General features: G+C 36.8%; 1 protein-coding gene across 2 annotated transcripts in view; it reads left to right on the top strand.

The window, feature by feature from the left end:
• Positions 1–23,513, top strand: part of LOC128875586 (elongation of very long chain fatty acids protein 6-like) — a 52,541-nt gene that overhangs the window by 11,610 nt on the left and 17,418 nt on the right. The window contains exon 2 of one of the 2 annotated variants that reach the window (XM_054121290.1): positions 3,695–3,770. The exons of the other annotated variant lie outside the window; for it this stretch is intronic. The gene's annotated coding sequence lies outside the window, so the exon portion shown is untranslated. The remainder of the gene's footprint in view (positions 1–3,694; positions 3,771–23,513) is intronic. 2 annotated transcript variants of the gene reach the window in all.

Here is a 23,513-nt window from a genome sequence, read left to right as displayed (position 1 = left end):
TATTTACATGTCATTCAGAAAAATTATTATTTAATACCTTAAAAAAAACCACACAAGAAAGTGTCCGTTTTCATTTTCCTGACTGCGACTAACCCCTTTTAACAACTGGAGTCGACATTCCACCAAATATGGCGCGAAATTCCTTAAGATGCACTAAGATCCTGCATCAATATGCAAGAACGTCTTGAGGAAGTGAATGAAAGACGAGGCGGGAACACACACTATTAAAGGGAATACCACACGTGCATACAGACGTACACGCATATACACACACGCACAGACACATAAACACGATGCACAAAATCATAAACTGACAAGGGGAGGGCCATTTACCGAGGACCATTTACCAAGGGGAGTTACCATTTGTGATAAAAGTGAATTGGAAAAATATATATATGTATACATGTATACATGTCGAATCGAGTAACCTACTCCTTTTCAAAGTCGGTTAAAAAGTGACCAAACTTTATTTGGATCGTGTAAAATTCTCTCACTTTTGTCACCTGTGTCTTTATGAACATAATAGATGCGTTAATTGAAACAAATGTATGGACAAATTTTTTTCAATCCAACAAGGGCAGACCACAAAGTGTGGGTCACCGATTTTGATACAGACCTTCTTTATCGAAAAATATTTCTTTCGTGTTTCGGCGTTTCTTTAGATAGGCCTTCGTTTTCGAAAAAATCGAGGTCAAAGGTCACAGCGTTGGATCCATTTTGGATCAGAAGGAATCGATAGACCTTCAAAAAGCAATAAATTTTTACTTATACAGGGTGTCTACGTATAAGTTCGGACATACGCAGGGTGTCAATGATACAACAACTTTCCAACCAAAAATTACTGTTAGACATTTTCTTTGCGTCGCCTTATTCTCAAGTATTTTCACTTTTAATATTTTGTCTATGTTTTCGACTTGACAATATTTAAACGGCCATAACTCCACCAAATTACAGTGGAAACTGAAGACTCAGTACACCATTCGAAAGAGCGTTAAATTTCCCATCTGTCTGGTGCTAAACAAAAATTTATTACGTAGATTTAACAAGTGAACAATTAGGTCAAACTTTACATTGTGAAACTTTCAAAAAATTTGACTTTTTCTGTATTCGTTTTTCAGTTTGAAAGATATAGTCGTTTGGCGGGCACTCTTCGGGAAAAACTTCCCGAAGCTTCCGAAGCTTCCGAAACTTCCTGAAACTTCGATGTTTCAGCTTTTGAACGGTATTGTCAAAAAAAGTGTACGGTGGTATTTTAGGGAGAAAATGACGTTTAAATGCAGAAAAGCGTGGGTTTTTAGGTGAAAATCGATATTTTTCAACAAAAATCGCGATGTTGCTTTAAAATTAACTTGAGATCGGGTTTGACGTATTTTTTAGTAACACTCCTGAGCCTTCCTAATTAGGAAAAAAATCGATTTTTTGACACCTCTAGCTTCTTCCAGCCGTGTGTAGAGCCTGAGTGCGAGGTGAATATTAATTGTTTTTGAACATGTGTCCATAGAATTTTCGTTTTTAGAGACTATTTAATCAAAATCAACTGCGGTGTATCGATAAATGATATGGAGATTGGAACACGATTGATTTCACACAGCAAAAAATCGATATTTTCGGCGCAGAAGAACTAATAAGTTTTGATTCAGGAGGCGGGTATTTTGAACGCTTTTCTGCATTTAAACGTCATTTTTTCCCCTAAAATACCACCGTACAATTTTTTTTGAAAATACCATTCAAAAGCTGAGACTTTGAGGAAGTTTTTTCCGACGAGTGCCCGTCAAAAAACTATGTCTTTGAAACCGAAAAATGGATACAGAAAAAATCAAATTTTTTAAAAGTTTTACAATGTAAAGTTTGATCTAATTGTTCACTTGTTAAATCTACGTAATAAATTTTGGTTTGGCACCAGACAGATGGGAAATTTAACGCTTGTTCGGTTTCACACAGAATCGTTCAACCGTCTTGATCTTTCGAGAGCCTGTCGTTAACCAAATAGCGACGAATCAGCTGTTCCGAAAAATCAATATATCGATTGAACGTTGACACGGCTAACCAGACAAAGACAGAATTAATATATTTCTCGTTTCACTCATGTTGAATTCATTTGTCTTAACCCATTGATAGGGTTTCCTGCATACTTGAATGCAATTCGCTCGATTTCCTCCTCTTTTCTCAAGAGGGGCCAACGAAATAATCGAATCGAGCTGCAGTAATTCAGTTTTTCAAAGACCTTTGACCGAAAACGATCGAGCTCATCAGACACGGTTCTGAATTAAAATCACGTATCAATTGGTCGTTAGAATCCTTGATATTCGGCTTATTCTGATTGTACAGCATTCAACGTAAGATTGATTGACTGAGATCGATCATCGAGACTTTGTCAACCATCTTCGTTTTCCATAATCAATCAGTCGAATAATGCCGAATAATCTTTGGATTCAGCCAATTGATGTATCGAATTATTAACGATTGGTCGAATAGAGTTGAACACGGAGCTCAACCAATTATTTATCGTTCTCGACGTGCGTTGGTCGAAAAAGAGTCGTAATATCGAGACTCAACCAATCGTCACGATTTCGAAATTCATACATCAAGAAAACGACGCGTCTAGGGCAGGAATTGTCAGATGCAGCCCTATCGATGAGTCTATTGACAATTCCGAGACGAAACGCACCCACTCCGTAAATTCGATCCATTTGAATCAATCACTCAACATTAATTTGGCGAGTGATAATCCGATTGTTTGTATCCTTTAAAAAAATGTTAGAAGTAAAAGTATGCAACAACGCTCTTTCGAATGGTATACTTAGTTTTATGTTTCCACTGTAATTTGGTGGAGTTATGGCCGTTTAAATATTGTCATGTCGAAAACACAGACAAAATATTAAAAGTGAAAAAACACTTGAGAAATAAGGCGACACAAAGAAAATGTCTAAATCTGAAATTTTGTTTAAGTTCATTAAAAATCTGACAAATTTTGGTGAAAGTAGGAACTTCAAACTTTGAAACAAAAAAAGTTTATTTGATACGATTATTTTTCGCAGAGTTGTGGTTATTTTAAGTTGAGTGAAATTTTTAGAGAAATTTTTGTTGCGTTAATTTTGTTGTGCAGTGGATCAAGTTGCTCGCAACCCTATAAAATGATTGATACGACTACAAAAAACTGATATGCAGGGTGTCTCGCGTAACGCTTTTCACGATTTTTTCAAGTACTTGCGATAATCTGGCAAAATTTTTCTTTTTTTAATATTGTCAAGGTCGCCTTCATTTTTTTAAACGGCACCGTCTACTTTTGACTTAACAGTATTATAGTCCGTGTCAAGACGAATTCATCGACCTCGTGTTCAATGACTTTGGGATGACGTCGAATAGAAAGAAATGAAAATTTCAACAAAAAAAATGACAATCTCCTCGAATGGGTGATAATAACTTGTGTTTATTATTAAGACTCAAAACTGCATTCTACACTGGAATTCAAATTGCATGATACACTAGGTAGTTGAATTCCCCTTGACATGGACTATAATACTGTCAAGACAAAAATACAAAGTGCCATTGAATGACTGCCATGAAAACTGATCAACATTTGGTTGAAATATTTTTTTGTCGAACTACCGCAAGTACTTGAAAAATCGTGAAAAGTGTTACGCGAGACACCCTGTTAAAATAAAGAAAGTGTTAATTGTACTTATCGTTTCAGTTGACATAATCTCTATCAATATCATCATTAACACTTTCGCTGCGGATGACGCATACGTGGGTCCAACTGAAAATATGTATGTAGTTGTTTTTATTACTTTTCAGTTTTATTATTATTTTTTTTTTTGTTCGGTAATCGTATTATGTTGAATATAATATAATAGATAGATAGATAGATAGCACGTAATAGATTGAAAAACCAGAAAATTAATAATCCAAACTTCTCAAGAAATTCCACCTAACGTTAACTTTTAACCCTTTCGGGGAGCCATCTCGTTGCAAAATGTGCAAACGGAAATCATATTAAGTAAAGCGTATAGGATAGATCGTAATAAAAACCAGATTGAAAATCTAGAAAATTAATAATCCAATTACGTATAAATATTTTCATTTAACACTTTCGCTGCGGATGACGCACATGTGCGTCCAACTGAAATTATATGGCTGTTTTTATTATTTTTCAGTTTTCATTTTTGCAATCATATTATATTGGGTTGTCCAGAAAGTTCGTGCCAATTTTTAAGGAAAATTCAAAGGGAAATTTTAATTTTGATATGTATTTATTGAATTACATAGGTACCATTTTGTTCCATAACCTCTCCACCTTTTAAGGGATGTATACATGTTATTTGGTTTCAACCATTCCGACATATTCAGACCTGTACCACTTACCAAAAATCGACATGGACTTTCCAGAGTCTGGAATCCAGGCAACCAAATATATAAAATGAGTTACCACAAATATATGTTTTCCAAAATAATCATATTAGAATATTTGTAAGAAATTTTTCATTAAAAAAAATATCATAATTGCAGCTCCTAGCGAACGGCTACCTACTTTCGTCCGCAGCGAAAGCGTTAAATATTCGACGTAATAAGTACATTAGTCAAAAGTATTAAATATCGACGACAGCACCATGACTATCGAAATCGATTGTAAAGTATTAAAATGCTAGTATATGTATAGAGTGAGTCACGCAATTGAATCAGCTTGCACTTGCTGCATTATTGCGTCAGAAGAAAGGAAAAAATTGCACGAGATTACATGGTCTATCTACTTATTATATCACTCTTATCGTTCCATTGAAAAGGAATAATAAGAAACATACATTCTTTTAGATAAACGAATTCGCCAGCGAAAGTAGTAATAAAGATATAATTGTTTTCAAGTTCGCGTAGATATTATTTACGCATTGTCAATCGATATAGTAAAATTATGCTTTATCCATGCCTGCATTTTTGTTTAGTCTTCAGGTTTACGAAATCACAAAATAGTATTTATCAATAGAACCGTCTTTCCAATTCTACTTTTCTCACTTACAAGGGAATTAAGGGGGGAGTCTGGTCTAGCTAATGTATTTTTCTAATGCATATAATTTCCAGATATAATTAATTTTTGTTATTGAAACTTGTTGTTACATATAAAGGGACGTTCAAAGAAGAAAATTTGACAGTGTAGATTTAATTTGAATGTATACATATATACATAGATATAATAGTCGCAAGGAAAAGATTCGGTGAAAACGGTGGGACGCATAGCTCATCGAATTTATATCCGATTCATTTGATTCAACGTTTAAATTGAAGGTAATTAAGCTTATATGCTTATGAACCTCGACTCTTAATGAATCTAGAGACGCGGTAGCGTCTCGACGCCAAGTACATGAAAAAATAGCCTTTCCGTATATGCCTGGCGCTGGCGCTACCGCGTATATCTTTTACTCGAGAAAACGCGATTCCAATTGTTTAAAAATGAGAAAAAGATTTCTTCAAGAATTCTCAAAAGGGGCATTGCCCCGTCGATTTTGGTCAAAATCTACAATTTTCTATAAAAATTAATCTCCACTTCCTCGATCAAAATGAAGCATATTTCGTTGAATAACATATAGAGTCAACTTCTGTAATTTATGAGAATAAAGTTTCAAAAGAAAAGAAGAAAGATGGTTTGAAAATACAGTGATCGTATTACAAATGTTTTAAATAAAAGTTGTACACCTCGATGAGACATGAAATTGTTCTCGAATATATTTTTTCGAGGAACGAATATTGTTTTCGATATTTTTACGGAACGTTTACAGCTTTTGATAAACATTTGTAACAAGTTTTTTCATGGGATAAGAAACATTTACTGCGTGATCGACTGTCTGTTCCGTGCAATTAAATTGAACGTTAAAACCCCCTTTTAGTTTAATTGTAATACCATTTGAATAATATAATCACCGTGCTTGGTGAACACTGATAAGTGAATAAAGCGATAGTTGATAACACTAGTTTACAGCCAAAATGTACATTCAATGCCACAATTTTTTTTTTATGTATTTTGGCCTACTAAACTTGAAAATCGCAAGAAAAAATTTGTCTATGGATAGGTTTTTTTAATATGAATTTTTGAATTTTTTTTCCATTTTCTTCTGACATACGTTCACATTTTAGGTCATATCTCGAGTTAGAAAAATCCGATTGAGTCGCGCAAGACGCCATTTTAAAGATACTCGAATTTCCAACAATTATTTTTCACATTATTTTCCAATCGGTTCAACAGTTTAAGTGTTACGAGCCAATAAATATGAGAAACTTTGATTTTTTCAACTAAAATAGAACTTGAATATTTCTTTCATCGCCGTGGAAAAATAGAAATTGTCAAATTATGTCCAGTTTCTTATTGCCTACGTATAGTCGCACTTTTACGAAAAAAACAAGCTTTTGTTGAAGAAAATCTACGGATAAATACCGGAGTTAGGAGCGATTGAGTAAAGGTACAAAAATTCCAATTTTATTCTGTTTTTGTATTTTTTTCCTCTTTATATAGGAAACATTTATTTAATTAATTTCGATTAGAAATAATTTCGGCCTTTGGTTTGTCTTCTGTTATTCGTTGGGTTCGTTTCTCTGTTGAGGAACCAAATGTAGTCTGCCAACATTCTTTCATCCCAATATCCTTGATAGCGCTGCTCAATAGTTTTTATATCTTGGTGAAACCTTTCGCCGTTTCGTCACTTACATTGCCAAGATTCTCAGGGAAAAAATCCAAGTGAGAATGTAAAAAATGAATTTTGAGCGACATATTTATGCCTGTTGAAATTAAAATTGAAATTAAATATGCAAATTTTTCCATTTTGTCAAATCAAATAGAAAAACAATATATATTCCATACCCATTTTTCCATAATTTATTAGCAAATCTTTAACAACTTTCTTATAATTCATACTCTGCCGAGCCAGAAGCCCCAAACTATTGAGCAGCGCTATCAAGGATATTGGGATGAAAGAATATTGGCAGACTACATTTGGTTCCTCATCAGAGAAACGAACCCAACGAATAACAGAAGACAAACCAAAATCGAAATTAATTAAATAAATGTTAGGTTTTAAAAAAAAACCTATCCATAGAAAAATTTTTTCTTGCGATTTTCGAGTTTAGTAGGCCAAAATACATAAGAGAAAAAATTGTGGCATTGAAGGTACACTTTTTTTTTTATTTTGTAAACTAGTGTAATTGAGGAAAGGAAAATAAACTGCAACTAATAGAGAAATGTGCGGGGTCAGTGGGCCCTCAAAACTTGTTCCCCTCAAGTGTAAAAAGTACCTCGGTTGGACGCTCTGTTATCATTCCGTATTCCGTATTTATTTGAAGTGTTAAGGATACATTAGAAGCCTTATTACGCTACTAAGTGTTGCTACATTGATATGAACATATAACCTTTCCCCGTACATTTTTAACTTAACTTAACTCCCACCAGGGGTGCGAGTTACAATTTATTATGCATTCATTCTCTTTCTTTTTTCTTTTCTAAAATCTGATTACAAGTCTCTCTTTCTTTTTCCGTAAATCTTCACATCGTTTTTCACATTACAACATATTGCTCTGTTATCATACATATGCACACTTTCTTCTAATTTGTGTAATAAAGACGCCGTGATAATAACCTGTACAAAAGGTTACTCGAGTCGTTTAACACGGTTGTGCCATGTATAACGAGAATTGTGTAATCACGCATCCTCGAGAGCGTGCGTGTAATACTTGAAGCTCCACACTTATGCGCAGTTACATACACTATTTTACTGTTCGCGGATCGTAAATTTACATTAATCCTAAGTGATTCTTGCTAGGATTGTCGGCTCTGACCATTCTTTTTTTATACAAAAGATTGACGTATGGACATCGTGAACGTTTGTCCTCTCCTCTGAATAGGTGACCTCAGTTCCAATCGTACAACTTAGTTATACTATAACAGACGGAAGAATAAATCAAACCGAAAAATACGAACAAAAGTTCCTTGGGTTATTTACTAAAGTTAACGAGGATAAAAGTGTCAGTCTTTGCTCGCTCGACGGAGACTTCTAAAGAACCTATCTTTTTTATTAACTGCATTTTTTGAAACCTTACATCCCTATAAATGTATTTGAAAATAATTCAAATAATAAGCTACAGTGAGTGTAGAAAGTATTATAGTATTTATAATGTGGTTATGGGCAAGATGGCAATTTCAAAAAAACGCTCACAGTTAATATAGTAATTCAATTTATTAACAAAAGTAAAATATATGAAACAGTGGACTTGCAAATAATAAATTAATAAATGATGTTCATTTCCTGCGTCTATTTTATGATCTTATTTCATCGTCATCCATCTATATGTACAGTGGGTGTAGAAAGTATTCGTACACCGATCAATTTCCAAGAAAACTATGTAAAATTGTAATTTTAACACTTTATTTACCGGGAGCCTATTTTTAAGTTTTTTAATTGCAGTATTTAGTTATTCGAATTTATTTACTATGTTGATGGTTGTCTACGAACAATGTTCAGTGTTTGGAAACAGTCTTGGCTTTCAATGTACCCAGTAACAGTATGGAGGAATTATAGCCAGCCTAGATTGGCATATGATACTGTAGAAAATTCTTTTTTTAATTAAAGTCTGTTTCTAAATAACCCGGTAGATAAAGTGTTAAACGATGTCATTCTACATACTCTCGAAAATCTCTAGAATAGATAGAGTACAAAAAAAAAAAATAGCTATGTATGTAAGTTGTGAAATTAACAAGAAAAAAACTAATGAAAATTTAAGGAAAAATCAAAGATTGAAAAATGTATATTATCTTAATATTTGAAGTCTGTGAAAAGATACATTTTTCTATCAAAGGCGTCGAAACCTCGTCAAATCGAAACGAGCCCTTCTGCAAATTGAAATAGTTCACAAACAAAATTAATTTTCAAAAAATCGACAATCACTTCGAGTCAACTTTCTATGTTAGAACATTCCAAATTGAGCTAAAAGTTAAAACACTTCTGTTATTGTTTGAACTAGATTCTAGAGATTTCCGAGAATATGTAAAACATCATTGATTATAAAAGAAGAAGTTAATAAACTACAATTTCACAGAAAAGTTTTTTGGGAAATTGATCGGTGTACGAATACATTCTACACCCACTGTATGCTTGTTTTTCTTTGTGAATAAAAGTTACCATAAGTGGTTGGCGAAAAATATTGGATTGATTCATAAATAACTTCCGGTTTGTTATTTTCAAACTTATGTATAGTAGATTTCTTACGTACAATACAAAAATTATATACAACTGTTTCATATATTATTGAATTTAGCACTATGTGAAATATTGAGGTATGCAATTGAAGAAAGAATCTTTAAGATCAGCCATTTGATCGATCACAGTAGAAATAAGTATAGAAAAATGTCAGTAGGTGTAATGTTAACATATCTGATAAATGGGAACAGATGATAATCGACGATGGTAATTATATAATCGATTAAGATTTATCAGTATGTAATATATTAGAAACTAAATTGTATTTCGAAAAATGGAAGTTATTCATGTATCAATCTGATATAAACGGTTTCTATAAAACCTTCTGAAATTACGAATGTGTGACCCTCTATGGACTCGTATAACTTTAATATATCGACATATATAAAGAAGTTAATAAACTACAATTTCACAGAAAATTTTTTTGGGAAATTGATCGATTACGAATACATTCTACACCCACTGTACATGAAATTTTATGTTATGAAGAGAATCTGAAGGTGATCCTCGCCAAGTTTAACAATATTTGGTTACCTATAACCTATAAATTCTTTTTTTCAACTTTACACATTTTTAAAAATTAACCATTTGGAATTTCAAAAAAATCCTCGGTGTAAATTAGGCTCAACTATCTAAAAACACGTGTAAAAAATTTGATTCTATCGGCCTAACCGTTTCTGAGAAAAGTGTACTTTTATACCAAAAACCTAGGTTTTCAGAAGATGCAAAAAACTAAAAATTTCTATTTCCCGTTCGATTATCGATATAAATGTTATCAAATCGTATTTAATTTTATCACAATCGATTAAAACGGTAACACTGCTTTTTCGGAAATTTACTGTCTTCTTTACCCTAGAAAACAATACTCTATGGCTCTATGGCTGTGACCAAGGTAACCGCGTCTCCGGTCTTCCGCAAACTTGACTGTTGTTGTTTTCTCTTTGAAATAGTTGTCAGTACTAACTTCGTGTCGTCGAACTTTTTCTGTGAGAAAAAAAGAAATTTAGAAAAAAGTAATACAATTTTTTTTTTTTCCAAAAAATTTGTTTACCACTTCTAGTGCTCCAAATTCAATTTTCTTTGCGTAGAATTGTTCAGAATCGCTTAAATTTGAATAAAAAAAAAAATATAAAAAAATGATTTTTTTTTTCATATTTTGTTCCAAGCTTAAACAGTGCATACGGGAAAATGTCACTGATAAAAAAAGTTTACTACAGCTCCTGGAATTTCTTGTTAACACTAATTCTCCCCAAAAGCTTTAAAATCTCACAGTTGTCGCTAATAACGACAACAATAACGATCACGTAACAATCACCCCCATTCAGATAGTTAGATAATAGGCCACTTTGAGATTTTCCACTCATCAGAGCTGGGTAAAATACGTATTATTAAATAGTAAATAATAAATAAATATTTTATTTCGAATCGTGCATGTATTTTTAAAAATAAAATATTTTATTTTCAGATCATCGAAGTATTTTTTGAAATAAAATGTTTTATTTGTCATAAGAAATTTTTAAGATAATATTTCAAATGATATTTTATTTGCAAAACACTGAAAATATTTGTACCATAGTTCGGAATATTTGATTTTACTAAATTATAGTGTAAATAAAATATATATATATATTTTTTATCCAACTTCGAAAAAGGAAGAGTTACTCAATTCGATATATATACGAAAATGACCAAACCGGACTCCAATTTAACGTGGTCTGACCACGTACGGCTGCAGGCTCTCGCTCCACTTCTGCATGTCGGCTCCGTCCGGCCCACTTAATACTCTTTCAAATCTACTCCGATTTGACAATGAAAGCGTGATTCAAAATATCCGAATTTTTGGGGACCTGTTAATAAAGCATTCGCGCGTCCGAATCCATGAACGGCGTTGACGTGGGCTTACTCGTTCACCTGGCACACAGGCCTGTTCCCCGGCAGCAGGGGGCAGTAGATCCTGTCCAAGGCTGGCGGGGCGGCGGTGCTCCTGCTCCTGCTCCTCCTCCACGCCCGGACCAAGAGGAGGTCTGCAATGGGATCGCCACCAGCGATCCCCCATCATCCTGCACCACCCCTCCGGGTATTAGACCTCCGGAGGGGGGATCCCTCCTAGGGGTCTCGGTGAGGATCCTCATCCTCCCCCCTAGCAGGGAGGAGGGACATAAACTTTCCCCGAGCGTGGTGTTATGTCTTAGCCGGCCCGAGCCGGAGCTAGGAGCGCTCGGGGACCCCGTGCCTCCAACACAACCTCTCTCCCCAGTCGTTACTGGGGGGAGGCCGAGGACGTACTAACCCGGCTTTATGGCCGAGTTCCATACTCCGCGGGGAGATGTCCTAATCTATTGTTATATAATAAACTAAATTTGAAGTCAATAAGTAATAAATAATAAAACTATACATAGGTCAAAATTAAAATTGTTATAAAAATAAGTACGTGAATCAGTAAAAAAAATATTGTAAATAATGTCAAAAAATTAAACATGTATTCTGTAAAGGGGAATAAAACATTCAAAATAAAATAAAATAAAATAAAATAAAATCACCATACACTCATCAGTCGACAACGTCCTACTAAGTCCCGGCGAGGCAACGACGAAGAGGGGGCCATGCATTTATTCGCCCCTATCCATCCTCATCAGGCAGGCGGAGGACCAGCGCCCCTTCGCCCATCTCTCCTGCGGACTCCACGGGCCCTGGACGTACCGCGTCCCCGCCTAACCCCGGCCTCCCGGTCAAGGCGACGCTCAAGGTCAGCCTTCGCGGTGAGGACCTTCTTGATAAAAGTCTCCACCGCGACCCAACCTGCCCTATCACGGACCATGGTCCGCCCCATCCCCCAGCGAGTGAGAGGGACATCTCCTTCACCCTCCATTTCCAGGGCCAATCTCTCCGCGGCCCAACGGTCGCAGCGGACGAGGGTGTGCTCCACCGAGTCCACTTCTCCGCATCCAAACCAGCACAACGGGGACGGGGTCTTTCCTATCCGATGTCGGTATTCATTGAAGACCCCGTACCCCGTTAGTGCCTGCGATATCCAATAATCTACGAGGCCATAGCCTCTGGCTCTCCATGACTCGATGCATGGGATCCACTCATGAGTGACCCGGTGCGCACTGCCCGTGTCCCACTCCTCCTGCCATTTGTCGAGCACATCCTTCTTGATGCGCTCTACGGCAGTCTGGAGATCCACTCCCGCCAGGCCCAGAGGACTGACCCTGTTTTCTTCCAGTAGGTCAAATATTTTCCTCCTCTCTTCTATCTTCAGGAGGATAGGGCAGGCCCCAGCCATGACCGGGAGGACGTCCGTGAGGACGTTCCGGTACGCCCTGCATAGCTTAATCAACCCTGCCCTTTGGGCAGAGACCATCTTATTTCGTCGGGCTGCTACACTCATAGCCCCCCCCAATGGGGGCCGCGTACATCAGCACCGACTCCATAACGTTATAATATAACGCGCTGACCCTTTGGACCGGGCCGCCGATGTTCGGCATGAGCCTGGCCAGCGCATACATTATCCGGGTGGCCTTGTTGGTGACCCTCTCTACGTGCACTTTGAAGCTCTGTGACGTATCGAAGGTCACCCCCAAATATTTGACACTGGTCGATTGAGGGACCAGCTGTTCCTGTTCGCGGAGAAGACAACCGTCTTCTCCGGGGCAATCTTGAGCCCCGCCGACGACATCCAAGACTCGACCGTCTGCATGCATCGCCGGATACGATCATCCAGAGAGTTGCGGTCGATGTCTGTGACCATCACCATGATGTCGTCGGCGTACTCCACGGTGATACAACCCCTCGGAAGTCGGAGGCTCAGCACGCCGTCATAGAAAATATTCCAGAGCAGCGGGCCGAGCACAGACCCCTGAGGGACACCGCAGAAAACCCGTCGATGCACCTCCCTTTCGGCTGTCTCATAGAATATCCTGCGGTTAGACAGGTACCCCCCCCCCCCCCTCCCTATTCGACGAAGGTATAGGGGAAAACCCCTGCCGGCTATCTTCGCCATTAATAGTCCTCACCGAAGGGAGTTGAAGGCGTTTTTCACGTCCAGGAGGATGAGAACGCAAAAGCGCTGGTGGCTCTTGGCAGCATCAGCTAGCCTCTGCACATGTCTCACCGCCTGGGACGTGTCACGGCCCGAGCGGAAGCCGTACTGATGGTGGGATGGTGGCCGATCTCCGCCTCCAGCCTCCCCTTCACTACATTCTCCCATACCTTCGCCAAATGTCCAAGAAGGCACAGGGGGCGATATGCCGAAGGGGAAATGGGATCCTTCCCCTCCTTCTTGAGAAGCACCAATCGCTGGTCCCTCCAGCGTTATGGAACGTAGGCATGCTTGAGGCATCCGTCCAGGAGTGCTCTCAGCAGTCCCACGTTCCACTTGGCCACCTCGGTGATGGTCCTGCCCGGAACCCCATCTAGTCCAGGGGCCTTTCCTAAATGAGTGGCCCGTAGAGCCTTCTGCAATTCCTCCTCGGAAATCGGAGGAACCGGCCGCCAAACGAAGCTCTCCAGATCCCTTCCCATCCGGTAGCCCTCGGGCGCCCAGCTCTCCGCCCCCTCCGGGGCAGGAAAAAGCTCGGCCAAAATCGTTACCATCTGAGCGGCAGGTATCAGGGGGGTGGGAGCCCGCCGCGCCATCATATTCATGACGGCGCGCTAGGGTCTGCCCCACACATCCTCCACCATACCGCATAACTCTCGCCAAGCCCTCTCCTTGCCCCGGATAATGAGGATACGGAGCCAGTATCGGGCCTCCCTGTACTCTCTCAATAACTCAGGGATCTCAGGCCGTCGCCTCTTGCGGGCCCTCTGCAGCCTCCGGCGGGTAGCGTTCGCCATCCGACGCACTGACGCGATCTCCCTGGACCACCAGTACTTGGCAGTGCCTTTCGTAGGAGGGGGCCTTCTGTGCACCATACTGTCCGAGCACGTTCTTTCGACGGCGTCCAGGACCCCCTCGATATCATCGGGGCAGAGGGGACACGACAGATCCAGTCCGGTCACACTGCGTCCAATGGACTCAGAGAACCTTTCCGGATCCATCGTCTCCATTCTCCAGCCCCTCGTATAGCGACCGGCCGGTCGGTCGTTGCCCTGCCCTCCAAACACGTGCCAAATGCACCGATGGTCAGACGCAGTGTACTCCTGCATGATAGTGCTAGACTCCAGCTCCCGCAGGGACACCGCATCACACGCCAGCACGTCTATCTTGAACCTGCGGCCGTTCTTCTGAAAGGAAAAGGGCCCCGCACTGTCCAAGGGGGCAAGCCCCAGCCGCTCAAACTTCGCATTAAAGTCCCCCGCCACAATTATCCTGGAGATCCCGATCCGACAGGCTACCTCCAAGGGCTCCCCGCCAGGGCTTCATGGTCCAGTAGAGGGGTGAAAGCCAAGGGGTGAACCGTCACCCCTGGCCTCTTCAGAAGTGACGTTTTTCGACGTGCCCCTCTTTACGGGGGTAAATTAACCCCTTCGTATCAACCCTCGCCAATGCACATTTAGAGGACACTTCAAAACTACTCCTCGCGATGTTTCCCCAAAATCGGTTGAAAACTCCCATAGATATGACGTTTTAAAAAAGTGTCCCTTTAATTTTGTCCGTCAGTGTATTAAGAATCTTTAATAAGAATCTTCATAAAATTAATATACTCCAATCGCAAGAAATCATAATATTTGCAAGAAATAGTTTCTCCATCTGTGTATCATACATACACAGTTTATTTCAAATTAAGAACTATGGAAAGTATTCTATTTTATGCTTTATGTTATTAAAATGAAACATATTTTATATTATGCGTTAAATTATCAAAATAAAATATTTATTTTCATGCTTTAACTATAGATTACCAAAATAAACTATTTTATTTTACGTTTTACATTATCAAAATAAAATACTTTATTTGCTGAAATTTCATATCCCATTTGAAATACTATTTTATTTGAATTATGAAGAATCTATTATTTGAAATAGTATTTAAAATATTTATTCTACAAATATTACCCACCTCTGCCACTGATAGCCCAATTTCCCACGTTGAGAAACTTTTGAGAAAAAGTGGTCCAACATTGAGCAGTCGTAGTGTCTCCAAATATTTAGTAAACATCTACAGGCAGAGTATAGAATCACGCCACGCGCTTATTGAACACAGTTTCAGAAACCTTATGCCTGCTAATAGGCAGGCAAACATTTTTCCTCGATTTTTCATGCAACCACGCGCGAAGCTGTAATTCGAACAACATACAGGTTCCGTGAACCTGATTATTTTTGTGACTAAAACTCTCACGTTATACTTGTGAAAACGTATATTAAGCTAACGTAGCCATTTCAAATGGCCAATGCCAGATTAACACGATATTTTTTTTGCTATTTATTAGGTTGTCCGAAAAGTTTCTTTCGTTTTATTAATAATTAATTCGTACACAATATTTTATGTTTTATGTTACATTACAAAATTGTGTACATTTCGCTCCATTACTGTTACAGCAACAATGTCTAAGAAATTAGATTGTCTATTTATATAAACATTGCCACAGAAAATAATTGAATGCAACTCACGAAAGAAACTTTTAGGACAACCTAATATTTGCTAATTATTTGCCAAAGAATTCATTCTTTTGTTCCAGTCGTTTTCGAGAAACAATGGCTGTGCTAGCGTAGCCATTTACTGTACAGTGGGTGTAGAATGTATTCGTACACCGATCAATTTCCCAAAAAACTTTTCTGTGAAATTGTAGTTTATTAATTTCTTCTTTTATAATCAATGATATTTTACATATTCTCAGAAGTCTCTAAGATAGAAATGAACAAAAAAATGCGAAAAGTGGGTAAAAGTATAGAAGCAATAAGTATTTGTGCGATTCTTATGACGAACCATTTACAGTAAAGTTCGTAACGTAAACACATTAGTTTATTCCTTCGTACGAATTAGAAAACATCAAATTTCCAGGAAAGTACTTCTAAAAATGACTCTAATAGAGGAATTGAAGAAGATTCCATTTCGAATAATAGTCATTTAGTTAATTTAACGCTTAGAAGAGTTGCGTAATTAAAAAATCAAAAGGAAATCCTACGAAGGAAGTATTATATACTTATAAATTAATGTAAATTTCTTTTTTTTTAATCAAGTTTTAAAAATTAAACAGTTGTGCGAATACTTATTCCTTCAACATTTCTGTCGATTAATTTTTTTTTTTTTTTTTTTTTTGTTACTTTCGTAATTTACATAAATAGCTATTTTATTGTACTCTATCTATTCTAGAGATTTCCGAGAATATGTAGAATTTCATTGTTTATAAAAAATAAGTTAATAAATTACAATTTTACATAGTTTTTTTGGAAATTGATCGGTGTACGAATACTTTCTACACCCACTGTATCTCTGCACCTAACAAGGATATCGATTCCATTCTGGCAGCATATTTTTTTTTGCTAATTATTTGCTCTTAATCCACCGAATATGAATTTTTTTGTCCTAGCCGTTTTCGAAAAACTGTGGCTGCTCTAGCTTAATATTAAGTTAATGTAGCCACATGTTCTATCATAATACATAACAAAGATATCGATACAATTCTTGCGACATATTTATTTGCTATTTATCCACCGAATATTAATTTTTTACTACAGTCATTTTCGAGAAACGATGACCGCGCTAGGACAGGACTTTTGAGAATTCTTGAAAAATTTTTTTCTCATTTTTAAAAAATTGGGTTTTCAGTTTAGAGAAAAATTTTCTATATGTTTTTTGTAGAGTTCTATGAGATCTACAACGAGAAAAAGTCTCAATCGAAAATGTCCACTGTTAAGAAAGCTATGAATTTTTGAAAATTAGATAACTTTTTATGCATCTATCCGTCAAAATTAACTAAAAAATAGACTCCTTCGGTTGTTTCGTATTTTTTTTAAATGGCCTAAAAGCTGTACAATGCTGATTGTAGGTACGTACAGAAAAAAGAATGAAAGATTTGATTAAGAGCAAATATATAGCAAACAAATATGCCGCAAAGATGGCATCGATATCTTTGTTATGTATTATGATCAAACATGTGGCTACGTTAGCTTAATATTAAGCTAGAGCAGCCACAGTTTTTCGAAAACGGCTGGAGCAAAAAAATTCATATTCGGTGGATAAACAGCAAATAATTAGCAAAAAAATATGCTACCAGAATGGAATTGATACCCCTGTTAGGTACAGAGATACAATAAGTGGCTACGCTAGCTTAGTATTACGCTAGCATAGCCATTGTTTCTCGAAAACGGTTGGAGCAAAAAAATTAATTCTTTCTTTTATTTGGCAAATAATTAGCAAATAAATAGCAAAAAAAATATCGTGTTAATTTGGCATTTGGCCTTTTGACATGGCTTAATATACGTCTTGTGAAATTAAATATATTGGAAATGGGGTATAAGTGAATAATAAAATACTGAATTTATAGATTAACTTTAGCTTTATTCACTAAAACTAAATTGCTACGAGCAAACTGTGATCTCTTCTCAACGAGGAGCTGCACGAGACTGACCGATGAACGTTAAAAGAAAACCGTAGAAAGAATTTCTAGCTGTATACTGCGTAGTTTTAGCACATTTGTTTAGTCTTTAGTAAACTACAGGAAGGGTCCTCTCAGGCACTCGAGAGGGTAGACCATAGCCTAAACGAAAACTTTCTCTTTCGTTATTCTGCAGTGACAGATATAACGTTGTGCATTTATTCTGAGTACATTTATTTTTGCAGTAAAATGAGATGCTGTTTAGTAAATATTCCAACAAAATAGTACCTACTAAATGTTAAATATCACAGTTCGGCTTGTGTTGTCATACCGCGAGGACATTTTTCCGCGAGGATAGTTTTCCGCGTGTTCGCAGTTAACGTATTTCGTGCTACGCAGTTATCGTATTTCCTGTGAATCTCGTGGGTTAAGAAAATTTTTGTTTAGAACTCCTCCTGTGGATTTGTTTTTCCCCTGCGGCACCCAGGTGATATTCTTCGCTCTTATTATACAATTACGAGGGTTACACTCCTGTGTACAGGAGTTTCCCTTGTATAAAGAAAATGGAGTCACATAATGTTAAGCAAAATAATGTTGCATCAGTCTCGACGTATGCCAGTGTAGCGCAAAAAACAACTTTTCCTACGAAGGAGCAAGCCATTGTTATTAATGCTCATGAAGATATTACTATTAAAGAATATACGATTGCAGTTAGTGAAATTGTTGATCCCATTAACATAAGATTTGCATCTCGAATTGCGAACAACAGAGTATGCATATATTTATCAGACAAAGCTCTCGTGGATAAGCTCACGTCGGAAAAAGTAAACTTAAACGTTAAGGGTCTTAAGCTTTCCATCAGACCACTTATTACGAAAGCCAAGCGTGTTATACTTTCCAATGTTTGTCCGATTATTCCTCATTCAGCTTTAGAAAGTATCTTGAAATCTAAGGGAATAAGAATCATGTCTCCAATTACATTTATTAAGGCAGAATTCTCTGAATCTCGATTCTCCCACATTTTAAGTTTTCGCAGACAAGTTTACATTCACCCTGATGACGTAAACATTCTGCCAGAGAATTTACAAGTAATCTTCGACAACACAACATATTGGATATTTGTTACGACCGATAATCTAACCTGTTTTCTGTGTAAAAAGGAGGGTCACTTAGCGAAGCAATGTCTAATTCACAGTGGTGATTCATCTCAGGAAATCAATAGAGCACCTAATTCTTCTCAATCAAATGAAACTGATTCAAGAAATGTATTTCCTTCATAAACAAGTGAACAACAACAATCAATTGCTAATAAACAGGATTATGTTAATCTTTCTGCTATCATCAAAAGTAGTGCTCCCGCTAAAAGACCTCTATCTATGAGTAGTTCAAGTATTTCTCATTGTGGCGTTGTGGAGAAAGTTTTGGACTCAAGTTCTTCGGAGATAGACGAGAATGCAAGCAAAGAATGCCGTATCTTAAATCCTCCTTTGACGGATAAAACGATCGTACCTGCTAGGAAGAAAACTAAAAAAGCTAACACGGAAAAATCTTCGGATTTAGATGAAGTAGATTCCATGTTAGATCTAGTTAAATCGATGCTAACACAGCACTCAAAACTATACGTCTTACAATATGCACAATATAAGGAATTCTTAGTCAAAGCTAAAGGCAACTCAGATGTAACTCAACTAGCTCTAACGTACACCAGTAACATTCCTCTTCTCATCAGAATGCTTCGTGATACATACGCTAGTATAACTGGAAAATCTATTAAAAACAGGATTACAAGAATCGTCAAAAAACTCGAACTTCATGTTGAATGGAAAGAAGAGAAAGATAAGATGGCTGATTCTTTCCCTGTTACTGACACTGACTCTGACTCTGACCCTTGTACGGCCCTGGAAGACATCAAATCTTCAGAGCAGAATACACTTCCAGAATCCATCATAGAACATGACCCAGCATAATAATAAACAAATCTACATTACTAATCTCAACGTAGTCTTCTGGAATTCCAGAGGTATTACTAAGTGCAAAGAAGAGCTACAAAAGCAGTTATCAGAAACAGACGTCTTCATTGGAGTAGAAACCTGGCTTAAGAGCAACACTAAATCATTTAACTTACGTGCTTTCAATTCCTTTAGTATTGATAGAAAGAATAGACCTGGCGGTGGTCTCATTATCCTAATCAAAAAACCTCTTAAATACTCTCCTATCCAAAGTCTTTGTAATATTGCTGACAACCTCGAAATAGGCGCAATTAAAATACACAATGTGTTTCCCGAAATTACTTTGTTGGGATGTTACAGGGTTCCTGGATTTAACGTCACTCAGTTACAATGGGACCAGCTTTTCGCTACCTTGAGTTCCTTTGGATCTAGCCTGGTTTTTGGTGACTTTAATGCCCATAATGTTATCTGGAATAGTTCTAAAAATGATCTGAATGGAACTAGCCTTTTTAACTCTATAAGCGACTCAGATTTAATTTTAGTCAATAACAACACCCTTACCCATATAGATTTTTACAGAAAAAGACTTACTAACTTAGATCTCGTTCTGTCTTCTTCCGATATTTTTGATAAAGTCCAGCTAACTGTGCAAGAAGATACCTGGGACTCGGATCATTTTCCATTAAACGTTAATTTTATAGTGGATAAAATTCAATACACTAAAAGTCGCCACCGACTTTCTTCTAAAAGAACAGATTGGTCTCTATATCGTTCTCTCTTGGATGAATCTTATGATAAATTTCATGGACCTTGCTATGATTCATTAGATACTTTAGACAAATACAATTTTTTCTTTGAAATAGTTATTGAAGCAGTTAAAAAATGTACTCCGTTTAACAGAACCTCAAATGTTAAGAATTTCAGGAACCCTGTACCCTGGTGGGACAATGAGTGCGCCAAGCTTATACGGTTAAGAAAAGCAGCTCTTAAAAAGTGGAAATACTCTCGCAGTAACAATGATCATATAATATATAAAAAACGGGCGGCGGAAGCTAAAAAATATATCAAGAAAAGAAAGATTAACAATGTCAGAGAGTTTGCTCAAAATATTGACTATAATGTAGATCCGTCTTATGTTTGGGATAAATGTAGAATTTTCAAAAATAAGTGGACAAATTTGAAGCAGGATGGAAACTTAAATTCTAATCTTTATGAAAAGAAACAAGAAATGATTAATAAGATTAGCCCTTGTTGGGTTCCTACAAATCCTAACTCTCTCCCTCAGAGTGTTGACGGCGAAAACCAACTCTTCAACTCTCCGTTTGATTTTCACGAATTTAATATAGCTGTTAATAGTTGTAGTCTTAAGTCCGCTCCAGGTCCTGATAAAATTGAACATCTCTTTATTCTTAATCTTGCTATTAAGTTTAAGCTAATTCTACTCGACATTCTTAACGAAATTTACCTGAATAGTAAGTTTCCATCAACATGGACGGATAGTCTTACTTTCTTCATTGCCAAAAAAGACAGTAATGGTGTTCGGCCTATTTCTCTAACTTCGTGTGTTTGTAAAATTCTTGAAAAAATGCTAAAAATGCGATTACAATGGTGGATAGAGACACAAGGTTTTCTTCCTCCCTCTCAGGCGGGTTTTCGCACCGGAAGGTCTTGTTCGGACAACCTTGGTACTCTTACGTTAACAATAGAGGAGGCCTTCTGTAAGAATGAGGATGTGTTAGTTTGTTTCCTTGATGTTAAAGGAGCATTTGATAACGTCAATAACGATATTTTACTATCGAAGCTGTCGGAAATTGGTTGTTCTAATGTTATCCTCAAGTTTGTTAAATTCTTAACCTACGAGCGAAGTGTCTCTTTCATACCGAGTCCCTCCTGCAACATAAATAGGAAAGTTTCCAAAGGTCTCCCTCGAGGAGGTGTACTTAGTCCTCTTCTTTATTTCATTTACGTTCAGGATATAGTTAAGGGACTGCATGATCGGGTTCGTATTTCTCAATTTGCGGATGACATTGCTGTTTTCTGTCAGGTCTCTATTCCGCGTATTGGCAAACGTAATATTGAATGGGCCATTTCCTCCATAGGTGATAATCTGAATGTTTTGGGTCTTGGTCTCGCTCCAGAAAAAACCATTCTTGTTCGTTTTAATAGAAAAGGGGTGCCTCCTGGTTGTTGTACTATCAAAATCCAAAATTGTAGAGTTACATCCAGTGCAACTGCTAGATTCTTAGGAATCATTTTTGACTATAAATTTATGTTGAAGGAGCACATAGAATATATTCGTAATAAATGCTTTAATAGATGAAATATATTAAAATTTGTAAGTGGCATAAAGTGCTTTTCTTCTAATAATAGAAGAAAAATGTATGAAAATGAAAATTTCTTATGATTTTTTTTGTGTCAAACGAAAATTACGACCTGCATCTTTCCCGCCAATAGGAGGTTTTAATTGTGAGGTGCTCTACAAATGTGCGTCGCAGTCGACTCGATTTGAATATTTCTTGTTGAAAAAATAGGAGAAAAAGTTCGATAGAATGAATTATGTTTTTCCAACTTAAAAAAATTCACGAAAAAACCCTTTTTTTAGACCTCCTAATTCTGGATATCCCCTTAAGGCGAATTTCACAGATCTCAGAAGTCGTCGCTTCTTTCATTTTATCGAATCTCAGTTATATCCAATTCAAAGTACAAAACGAAAACTGGTTTGTTTGAAATTTATTTGTTTAAATTAAGGCCAATTTCACATATTCGAGATGATTCAGTCTTTTTGGTTGCATAATTTTTCTTTCGCTATCGATGAAACATTGCACTAGACATTCTGCAATCGATGGCTGTCCGTTTCTTCCGTTTGAAACGGGAAACGACGAAATTGCTAGGTAGTCTGTTCATACAAATTTCAAATAAACACACACGTTCCGTGTACATGCTAATTTTCGACTGTGCATGAATGCGAACTTGTAAAATTCGCAACATCGATTGAGAGATAAATTATACCAGGATGTTGGGGAAACAATAGAATCGAAATGTCAACAATGGTTAAGCATCTTTAAATTACGAAATATTGAATGTGTATAGTTGTTAAACATTGCCATCTAAAAATTAATAGAACCCCTATCAAAAGGCTGTACTGCGACTATTATTAACTTCGAACACATAAATGGAGCATTAAAAATTCACAGGGGATGTGTTCTTATCGTTTTTACAGTCTTGTGTAATTATGAAAAGTGACACATAATTTACAGTTATACCTAATTATTAGATCACGCTAACATTTATATGATATTTTTTAATAACGTGTTCTATGTTATATATTCAAACAAGAATATTAATTTAACTATTATGACTACTATATTGACTATTTCTATAATAATACTTTATATTTAGCAATTTTACAATGAATAAAATTGAAGTTTTAACGAAATAATAAATATATTATACAAATAACCTATAGCCCTACCGATGTTTCAAAATAATTGTTAAGAACAAAGACTGGAAATTTCGGTAGTGATTGCTAAACTTGTTTTACTTCGAACAGAAGCAGAATGGAACGCGAAGAATATATTATAAGTTGAAAACAATGTCAATAGAACTACACGAAATTAAAGAAAACTAAATTTAATGAGATCGATGCTTTTCAGAATTTATGTGGAGGTTGTCAGGTGCGACAGAGGCCGTAGACTTTAATGATTTATTATTACTGTATAACGATCACCTGACGTTCGTCGTTTCTTTCATAGACATACATAACTATCTGTCGCTCGACGAATTGTACCGATAGAACTAAATCAAAACTGTAACATGTCCCATAATCGTAACATGTTGAACATTC

The sequence above is a fragment of the Hylaeus volcanicus genome, chromosome 4 (assembly GCF_026283585.1).
Source record: "Hylaeus volcanicus isolate JK05 chromosome 4, UHH_iyHylVolc1.0_haploid, whole genome shotgun sequence".
NCBI lineage: Eukaryota > Metazoa > Arthropoda > Insecta > Hymenoptera > Colletidae > Hylaeus > Hylaeus volcanicus.
The sequence above is the reverse complement of the archived record's forward strand: the minus strand, read 5'-3'. Positions and strand labels throughout refer to the sequence as shown.